Below are 10651 nucleotides of genomic sequence, written 5' to 3' on the forward strand. Positions count from 1 at the left end.
ATCCATCTATTTTCCTCTATTGGCTAATTTCTGTCACTTTGCTTTGATACTATGTAATTTGTGAACTCTCATCAGTGATTCCAGAGCTTCCAATTACCGTTTACTTTCTCTACTATCATACCACACTGGAAACGCCCGAAGCCATCCAAACTTGGAAGCTAATCAGTGTTGGGCTGGGTCAGTACTCAAGTGGGGAACCATTGAGGAAGACTCAGTTTAGTAGAGCACGCATTGGTCCTACATGCTCAGTGTCTAACACTGACAGCAGATTCACTCTGCCATCTTATCTCTTTCTGCTCTCTTTTCTATTAATAAATGAAAATCAATATTGAGGCTTTATATATTATTATTATTTTGGCACCAATATAGGACAGAGTTTCATTTTGTTATTAGAACGTACCACTTAATATCCAAGTTAATAATTTACTGCATTCAGATTTAACTCCGCCAGCCAGGACTTAATTATCATTATCATATCAGCAATTTCGCTAATTGTTTATATTGTTCTTTACTGTCTTTTCTCTCATTAACCACTAAGTATCTTAATTTTGTGATAATACAAATTGATTTTAAATATCATATCTTATTTTGTTTAGTCTATACATTGTTCAAAGTTAAGAGTGCACCCAAAAAAGATTCTTCTTTTCTCCCTGTTGTTCTATGTCTTAACACTGACTCAGGGTGCACCACCAAACTGTTTAAGAATTATAAAACCTAGTTTTCTTGTTATTTTCTATTTTTGGTACTGATTAAATTGTATTTCTATTAAATCCTGTGCGGTATTCCCCAAACATATTTGAAAATGCGCATGCGCATGGTACGCAGTACGCATGCGCTAAGTATTTTAGCTCAAAACTTAGTAGATTTACTCACGTCCGAACGAAGAATTTCCATTGTTGAAGTGATCGGAGTGTGATTGACAGGAAGTGGGTGTTTCTGGGCCGAAACTGGACGTTTTCTGGGAGTGTGCGGAAAAACGCAGGCGTGCCAGGATAAAACGCGGGAGTGTCTGGAGAAACGGGGGAGTGGCTGGCCGAACGCAGGGCTTGTTTGTGACGTCAAACCAGGAATGAAACGGGCTGAGCTGATCGCAGTGTAGGAGTAAGTCTCGAGCTACTCAGAAATTGCTAAGAATTTTCTATTTGCAATTCTGCTAATCTTTCGTTCGCAATTCTGCTATGCTAAGATACACTCCCAGAGGGCGGCGGCCTAGCGTGTGCAATGCTGCTAAAATCTGCTAGCGAGCGAACAACTCGGAATCACCCCCACTGTGTCAAGAGGGTATATAAAGCTATAACTGCAGGCACTCGTTATAATACCAGCTAACACCCGCTAGTTGCCATATGACATTTTGTATTAGAGAAAGAATATATTGACACTAACCCCTTACTTACAAAGTGTTCGAATATATTGAATGTTTGACGGTTTAGGTAATATAGGTTTTTAATAAATTGAAAATCATGGTGGGAATTCCAACCATCCCTTTGGCGTTCTGATGGCACTTCGTTCGAAGACATCGCTGATAATTGAGGCTACAGTATGTAGTATTTTAAAATCTTGCAGCTGTATTATTAGAAATCTCTATGCACTTGATCATAAAGGTGACATATCAGCACTGTACATTTGGACAGTTTGTGGGAAACAGTACTGTAGTTGTCAACTGAAATATTTTGCAGCCGCAGGGGCTGATTCAGAGATTTCCGGAACGTCGATCTTCCCGCAAATATCTGATGCACTGCGTATGTGTAGATCTGGTCTTGCAACGTTGGTTGCAGTTCCCAGAAAGCCTCAGCATGATTGACATAGTGATGGTATTTCGGGGCATTGACGGGGAGAGTTCCAGAAAATGGAGGCGCGTCTCCCAACTGGGAACGCTGAAGCCAGTGGGTGCATCGTCAGATGCAGCTTCACTGGCCCCAGCAAATTGATTTTGCCAGACATCCTGAGTAACCTGAGGGTAACCTGTCATGGGACGTGGTTAGCACCATGCTGTGCATGTCTTGGAATATCCAAGCAATCCCATGAGAAACATTCAATTTTAAAATTACTGATACTGAAGGACCTTTATTCTTTGTTCAGAAAGCATGCTTCTGCCATAGCTAGTAAGATAAGCAGTGAGACACCTGTCAGTGCTCTGGATAGGAGACCAGCAGCTGTAGGGTTTACTGCACGATAGAGTCTCTAGTAGCCTCTAAATATTTGCTGTTCAAGGACGATATATAGAGCCACCCTCATTACTGGTGAAGGGCTTGCTGGACGACCAGTTCTGGAGTAATGAGTTTAGCCTGGAGGCCACTTTGTCACACGCCATAGGCGGCGTTCACCGCGTTTACCCCTGCGTACCTGCTGGTCTGTGTTGCGGCCTCCGCCTTCTGTGGTCCACGGGCTCCGGCGCCTGGCTGGCGCGGCCCCTGGCGGATCCCCGGGGCAGGGGCGCCGCCATGACAACCGGCATCACGTGGGCGGGGAGCAGGTGACGTCATCAGACTGTTCCGCCAATCCAGCGGAGGCGGGAGATTCAAAGGCAGACGCCGGGCAGCGCCTCGGCGCCTGAGTATTGTCTTTTCCCCTGAAGTGGATGCCAGTGCTTCTGTCCTCGGAGGATCTCTCTGCAGCTTACCCCAGTGTCTCCGGCATTTCCAGGTGTCAGTTGTTGCACAGCTTCCAGCGTTCCCAGCCGCTGCTGGGTTCCACTGCGCTCCAGTCACCAGTGCTTCTTGGAGTCAGCGTGGGCTGCAGGTTAAACGTCGCTCTCAAGTTTTACAAGTCCTCAGTGTCTTTAACCCTCGCTCTCAAGTTATACAAGTCCTCAGTGTCTTTAACCCTTGCTCTCAAGTTATACAAGTCCTCAGTGTCTTTAACCCTCGCTCTCAAGTTATACAAGTCCTCAGTGTCTTTAACCCTCGCTCTCAAGTTATACAAATCCTCAGTGTCTTTAGCCACCGCTCACAAGTTCTTCAAATCATCAGTGTCTTTAACCACCGCTCTCAAGTTCTTCAAATCATCAGTGTCTTTAACCACCGCTCTCAAGTTCTTCAAGTCATCAGTGTCTTTAACCACCGCTCTCAAGTTCTTCAAATCATCAGTGTCTTTAACCACCGCTCTCAAGTTCTTCAAATCATCAGTGTCTTTAACCACCGCTCTCAAGTTCTTCAAATTATCAGAGTCTTAACCACCGCTCTCAAGTTCTTCAAATCATCAGTATCTTTTAACCACCGCTCTCAAGTTCTTCAGTCACCAGTGTCTTTTGCCATCACTCAAAAGTACCTCCGGGACATTCCTCAATACGCTCCTTCTCTGTTATGTGACATTGTGTTGCTCTCTTCCTGCAATAAAGTCCTTTAATATTTTCACCAAGCTTTACTGTCAGAGTCCTGTATGAGGAAGACCTATATCAAGCCATCCCGGTTCTGACCCAACTGTGGTTCCTCTCCCCTACCATCGGGAGAACCCCCGAGTTCATAAAACCCCCAACCTAGGTCAGTGACAGTATACTCAGGCCACATGGACCCGGGGGATCGGAGCCCAGAAGCAAGTACCATCCAGGACTTGATTTCTCGAGTACAAAGTCAGGAAGCAGCACAGGGCCAGGTGATGCATTATCTCCAGGAATTATCTGGCCGGCTGGATCAAATTCAGACTTCTCTGGCTTTAGTAGTACCGGCCGCAACTCCAGTACCCGCTCCAGTGGTTGTCTCTAGTAATATTCCATCCTCCTCTGGAACCAGGTCACGTCTTCAGCTCCCTACTCCTTCTCGCTATAATGGGAATCCAAAGAATTGCCGTGGTTTTCTCAATCAGTGCGAGGTACATTTTGAACTGCTGTCACATAACTTCCCTACTGATCGGTCCAAGATGGCATACATTATTTCTTTGCTCTAGGGTTCAGCGTTGGATTGGGTGTCTCCATTATGGGAGCGATCTGATCCATTGGTTTCTAGTTACATCAATTTCATTACGTCATTCCGGAGGATCTTTGATGAGCCCGGCAGGACGACCGCTGCCTCTGCAGACTTGCTTCGTGTCCGACAAGGCTTTCGTTCAGTGGGACAGTATGTGATTAATTTTCAGACCATAGCCTCAGAACTGCGCTGGAATAATGATGCCCTTCGGGCTGCCTTTTGGAACGGGCTCTCCGATTGTCTAAAGGACGAGTTGGTCACTAGAGATTTGCCGGATTCTTTAGAACAGTTGATCTCGCTTTGTGTAAAGGTGGATCTTCGCATGCAGGAACGAGGTGGCGAACGTAGTCGGTCAGATCGATCAAGGGTCCGATCTCTTCCGTCTAAGCAAACGGTTATTCCAAGTCCTGATGAACCCATGCAGATTAATCGATCCCGGTTGTCCCCAGAAGAACGTCAGCGTCGTCGTGAGGGTAGACTCTGCCTCTACTGTGGAGCCGCGGATCACTTTCTCAAGTTTTGCAAGTCACGCCCGGGAAACGGGCAGTCCTAGCTTGTTCCGGAGGAGTCGAGCTAGGAGTTTCTTCTAAACCTTCTCCGCCAGTGGACTGTTTACTCTCCGTGTCTCTGTTCTCCGAGTCAATAGCCAAACCCGTTAAGGCTCTGCTGGACTCAGGGGCTGCAGGGAATTTTATTTCCCTTTCCTGTGCCCAGGATCTGGGTTGTCAGCTACGGTCGGTCGAACGATCTATTACGTTGACTGCTATCAATGGTACCCAAATTTCTAACGGTCTGATTTCAAGTTGTACAGTACCAATCAAACTGCAAGTGGGAGCTCTGCATCAAGAACACCTAGAGTTCCTAGTGATTCGGGAGATGCCCCACGATCTGGTTCTTGGCCTTCCTTGGCTTAAACTTCACAACCCTCACGTCGACTGGAGTTCGACACAAATAATATCTTGGAGTTCTTTTTGTCATTCAAATTGTCTCACCCCAGTCTATCCGCTCCGAGTATCTTCCAGGTCAGATGAAGGGCTCATTCCGGAGGCCTATCGGGAGTTTTCTGACGTGTTCTCGGAGCAAGCGTCCGATCAGCTACCACCGCATAGACCCTGGGACTGCCACATTGAGCTCATTCCGGGGAAAATGCAACCTTGGGTTGCACTTATCCCTTATCATTGCCCGAGACCCAAGCTATGTCGGACTATATCAAGTCTAATCTACAGAAAGGGTTCATCCGCTCCTCTACTTCTCCAGCGGGGGCGGGTTTCTTTTTTGTGAAGAAGAAGGACGGAGGGCTGAGACCATGTATTGACTATCGTGGTCTAAAGGATGTCACCATTAAGAATAAGTATCCTTTGCCGCTCATTACGGAGCTTTTTGATAGAGTTTGCGGAGTCCGAGTTTTCACCAAGCTTGATTTAAGGGGAGCTTATAATTTGATACGTATCCGACAGGGGGACAAATGGAAGATGGCCTTCAATACCAGGGATGGGCATTACGAGTATCTGGTAATGCCGTTTGGCCTCAGCAACGCCCTTGCCGTCTTCCAGGAATTCATTAACGAAGTTTTTCGGGATATGCTATACCTAAGTTTAGTGGTGTATTTGGATGACATTCTGATATTTTCTAAAAATCTCACAGAGCACAGAATACAGGTCAAAGAGGTACTTCTTCGATTGCGAGAGAATCATCTTTATGGCAAGATTTCCAAATGTACTTTTGAGGTTCCTTCTGTTCCATTACTTGGTTATATCATTTCGGGCACAGAGCTTCGTATGGATCCAGAGAAACTCACTGCCATCCGGGACTGGACTCAGCCACTTTCCTTGAAAGCGGTACAACGATTTCTGGGCTTTGCAAATTACTACCGGAAATTCATAAAGGGATTCTCTACCATCGTGGCACCTATTACTGCCCTAACCAAGAAGGGTTCTGACCCAAGTCATTGGTCCTCCGAAGCTGTAGCAGCGTTCGCTCAGTTAAAGGCAGCCTTTATGTCCGCTCCAGTCCTTCAACAACCAAATTTTTCAAAACCATTCTTCTTGGAGGTTGATGCTTCCTCGGTAGGCATAGGTGCCGTGCTTTCGCAGTACGCTCCAGATGGGAAGTTACATCCATGTGGTTTCCATTCTCGCAAATTCTCTCCTGCGGAACAGAATTACACCATTGGATACAAAGAGCTTTTGGCAATGAAATCTGCCTTGGAGGAATGGAGATATCTTTTGGAAGGTGCTAAACACCTAATTACAATTTTCACTGATCATAAGAATTTGCTGTACCTCAAGACGGCCCAGTGCTTGAATCCCCGTCAAGCTAGATGGGTGCTCTTCTTTACCCGGTTTTCGTTTGTTATTAAGTACCGGGCTGGGACTTTTAACACCAAGGCTGATGCTTTATCCCGTTCCTTAACAGCTTCGGATGAGGAGAATTCCGTTGAGAAGGCTTTGATTCTCAGTCCAGTTTCTATGTCAGCGGCTCCCACCGCTTTGGGTCCTCCTCCTGGGAGAATGTCTGTGCCAGCTAAATTTCGACCAAGGTTGTTGTAGTGGGCTCATGTTTCCAAGTTTTCCGGTCATCCTGGAGTTCAAAAGATGTGGGAGTTTCTACGAAGGTCTTACTGGTGGGACACTATGAAGAAGGATATTCAAGATTATGTCAACTCATGTCCTCAGTGTGCTCAGCACAAAATTCCTTGTTTGCCTCCTGCGTGGTTATTGCATCCACTGTCCATTCCTCAGAGGCCTTGGACCCATATCTCTATGGATTTTGTCACCGAATTACCTCTCTCCAAGGGTCACAATACTGTCTGGGTAATTATCGACCGTTTCTCTAAGATGGCACATTTTGTACCTTTGACTGGGTTACCATCAGCTCCCAAGTTGGCTTTGTTATTTATCCGAGAACATTTCCGCCTGCACGGCTTACCTCAGGAAATTGTCTCTGACCGGGGGGTACAATTCACTGCAAGATTCTGGAGAGCTCTCTGTACGGCCTTACAAATAAAACTCAAGTTTTCATCCGCTTACCATCCACAAACCAATGGGCAAACTGAACGCGTCAATCAAGATTTAGAGACTTTTCTCCGTGTTTATCTTTCTCCTTCGCAAGATGATTGGGTGGAACTGTTGCCATGGGCCGAGTTTGCCCATAATCATCTGTACCACTCTTCGACTGGTGAGTCCCCATTTTTCATTAATTATGGGTTCCATCCTCAAGTTCCTGAATTACCCATTTGTCCTCCGGAGGATGTTCCTACTGCAGCCTCTACTCTTCGGCACTTTAGCCAAATTTGGAGTCGAGTTCATGCAAATCTCAAGAGAGTTTCCGGCCACTATAAGTTCTTTGCGGATAGGAAGCAACGAGCAGCGCCCCAATACAAGGTTGGAGACAGGGTATGGCTTTCCACCGGCAACCTTCGGTTAAGGGTGCCCACTATGAAGTTCGCCCCAAAGTTTATTGGTCCTTACCCCGTGTTACAAGTCCTGAACCCGGTTGTCTGCAAATTGGTATTGCCTTCCCACCTCCGGATACCAAACTCCTTTCACGTCTCTCTCCTTCGCTCCCTTGTTTTAAACTGGTTCCATTTAAAGTCCCCGAGGCCAACCTCTGCAGAGTCTGAAGATGTAACGGACTTTGAAATCAAAGTTATTTTTCACTCTCGTTATCTTCACAAGAATTTACAGTATTTGGTGGAGTGGAAAGGTTTTGGCCCCGAGGAGAGGAGCTGGGTCAAGGCTACTGAAGTTATGGCTCCCCGACTGGTGCGGATTTTCCATTCCAGACATCCAACAAAACCTGGAAAGTGTCCGGGGGCCACTCCTGGAGGAGGGGGTACTGTCACACACCATAGGCGGCGTTCACCGCGCTTACCCCTGCGTACCTGCTGGGCTGTGTTGCGGCCTCCGCCTTCGGTGGTTCACGGGCTCCGGCGCCTGGCTGGCGTGGCCCCCGGCGGTTCCCCGGGGCAGGGGCGCCGCCATGACACCCGGCATCACGTGGGTGGGGAGCAGGTGACGTCATCAGACTGTTCCGCCAATCCAGCGGAGGCGGGAAATTCAAAGGCAGACGCCGGGCAGCGCCTCTGCGCCTGAGTATCGTCTTTTCCCCTGAAGTGGATGCCAGTGCTTCTGTCCTCGGAGGATCTCTCTGCAGCTTACCCCAGTGTCTCCGGCATTTCCAGGTGTCAGTTGTTGCACAGCTTCCAGTGTTCCCAGCCGCTGCTGGGTTCCACTGCGCTCCAGTCACCAGTGCTTCTTGGAGTCAGCGTGGGCTGCAGATTAAACGTCGCTCTCAAGTTATACAAGTCCTCAGTGTCTTTAACCCTCGCTCTCAAGTTATACAAGTCCTCAGTGTCTTTAACCCTTGCTCTCAAGTTATACAAGTCCTCAGTGTCTTTAACCCTCGCTCTCAAGTTATACAAGTCCTCAGTGTCTTTAACCCTCGCTCTCCAGTTATACAAATCCCCAGTGTCTTTAGCCACCGCTCACAAGTTCTTCAAATCATCAGTGTCTTTAACCACCGCTCTCAAGTTCTTCAAATCATCGGTGTCTTTAACCACCGCTCTCAAGTTCTTCAAGTCATCAGTGTCTTTAACCACCGCTCTCAAGTTCTTCAAATCATCAGTGTCTTTAACCACCGCTCTCAAGTTCTTCAAATCATCGGTGTCTTTAACCACCGCTCTCAAGTTCTTCAAGTCATCAGTGTCTTTAACCACCGCTCTCAAGTTCTTCAAATCATCAGTGTCTTTAACCACCGCTCTCAAGTTCTTCAAATCATCAGTGTCTTTAATCACCGCTCTCAAGTTCTTCAAATCATCAGTGTCTTCAACCACCGCTCTCAATTTCTTCAAATCATCAGTGTCTTTAACCACCGTTCTCAAGTTCTTCAAATTATCAGAGTCTTAACCACCGCTCTCAAGTTCTTCAAATCCTCAGTATCTTTTAACCACCGCTCTCTCAAGTTCTTCAGTCACCAGTGTCTTTTGCCATCACTCAAAAGTACCTCCGGGACATTGCTCCATACGCTCCTTCTCTGTTATGTGACATTGTGTTGCTCTCTTCCTGCAATAAAGTCCTTTAATATTTTCACCAAGCTTTACTGTCAGAGTCCTGTATGAGGAAGACCTATATCAAGCCATCCCTGTTCCGACCCAACTGTGGTTCCTCTCCCCTACCATCGGGAGAACCCCCGAGTTCACAACACCCCCAACCTAGGTCAGTGACACACTTGCCATGCCTACTCTGGTAGACACAGACCTCTTGGTCCAGATTTCATAGGCGAGGTCAAGGTTCACTACAAAACCCATAGGTCATGCTCAGATAGGTGGCTCCTAAAAATAATTTCTAATAGACTGAGTCTCCTCATTCACTCTCATTTTTAACACATACTGAAAGAGTTGCAGCCCCTTGCTATATAAAGTCTTGTTTATAGCTTGGTGGCAGAGGAAAATAGATTTAGCAGACACCATAAAGGTCAAATGGGTCATTCAAATTAGAGCTAAACATAAAGGCACTGAATACACACATACAGGACAGAGGTTTCTATCCCTTTTTTGTTTTGGTCAGAAATTGGTCATTCCTCAAAACAGACCTATAGGAGGTTTTTCAATTGGTCACAGTTCTCCACAACCATAGGTTGCCATGCTAGTTTCTTACAGTATACTGAAACTAGCTGTTTTAGAGGACTATAATGGTATTAGAACTCTCAACAGCACCTTACACTTGCACAGGATTGAGGAAAGCAATGGTTCCATACTATGTTATTGTTAGAAAACTGAAGGTCTTACATTTGAGGCTTTTCCATGTTCCCCTACACATTTGATGGGCATTCACTCAGAACCAGGCAGTGAGAGTCAGATGGTCCATAATGGAGCAGTAGGCTCATATCAACCTACTCAAGTTAAGGCCAACCATGTTAACGGTAAGAGCTTTAATTTCCAGTCACCTATGGAATTTGCAGTTCAGATTTGTCTGGACAACTGTGCTTTCTCCTGTGAATAAGACAAGAGGCTCTAGGTCTCTGTTACAGCAGCCCTACTGATTAGGCAGTGATTCCCAAACTCTTTTGAGTCATGGCGCCCTAGAGTATTATAATATTTTTAATGGCACCCCCAGGCCAAAAGTTTCTTATTGAGAAATTCAGAAAAAAATATTAACTTGAGTAAATTGTGTATATATGTCATCCTTAGGTTCAGTTATATGGTGAGGGACAGAAGTCACTTCTGTTTGTCCACATAATTTATGAATGTAAGCCACAAGCATGGTTTAGTCTATTACATTGACCGAAAATAATTTGAATTGATCCTGGACCACCAACCCAGGGCACGGCTGCAAGCACTCCAAGGCACCCAGGGTGCCTAGGCACACAGTTTGATATTTACTGGATTGGGAATATGCTATTCATGGGCTATTTATATATCAGCAATGTACATTCTGGGAAAACTAAATGAACTGGACAAATCTCCATCACCAACATTTGACTTTGGGCAATGTTCCCTTAAAATAATATTTCAAACATGGGTTCCTAGAATAGATAGTTTTGCAACTCCTTTTTATAGCTCAGGTTCCCACATTGTGTCCAAAAGTGGAAACAGGGAGCATTGAAGGGATGTAATGTTTTTTTCCCATGGACAGAACTTATTCTTACATATGCCTATCTGCCACCTGCCTTTCTACAGAATATGTTGCACAAAATGAAAGCAGACTAGCTATCCTAGTTAATCCTAATTTATCCTCTCTGATCATTCA

General features: G+C 46.0%; 1 pseudogene; it reads left to right on the plus strand.

Moving 5' to 3' along the window:
* Positions 1-107: 107 nt before the first annotated feature.
* On the plus strand, positions 108-226 carry LOC134897579 (5S ribosomal RNA; annotated as a pseudogene).
* Positions 227-10651: the final 10425 nt, after the last annotated feature.

The sequence above is a fragment of the Pseudophryne corroboree genome, chromosome 3, assembly GCF_028390025.1.
Source record: "Pseudophryne corroboree isolate aPseCor3 chromosome 3, aPseCor3.hap2, whole genome shotgun sequence".
Lineage (NCBI taxonomy): Eukaryota > Metazoa > Chordata > Amphibia > Anura > Myobatrachidae > Pseudophryne > Pseudophryne corroboree.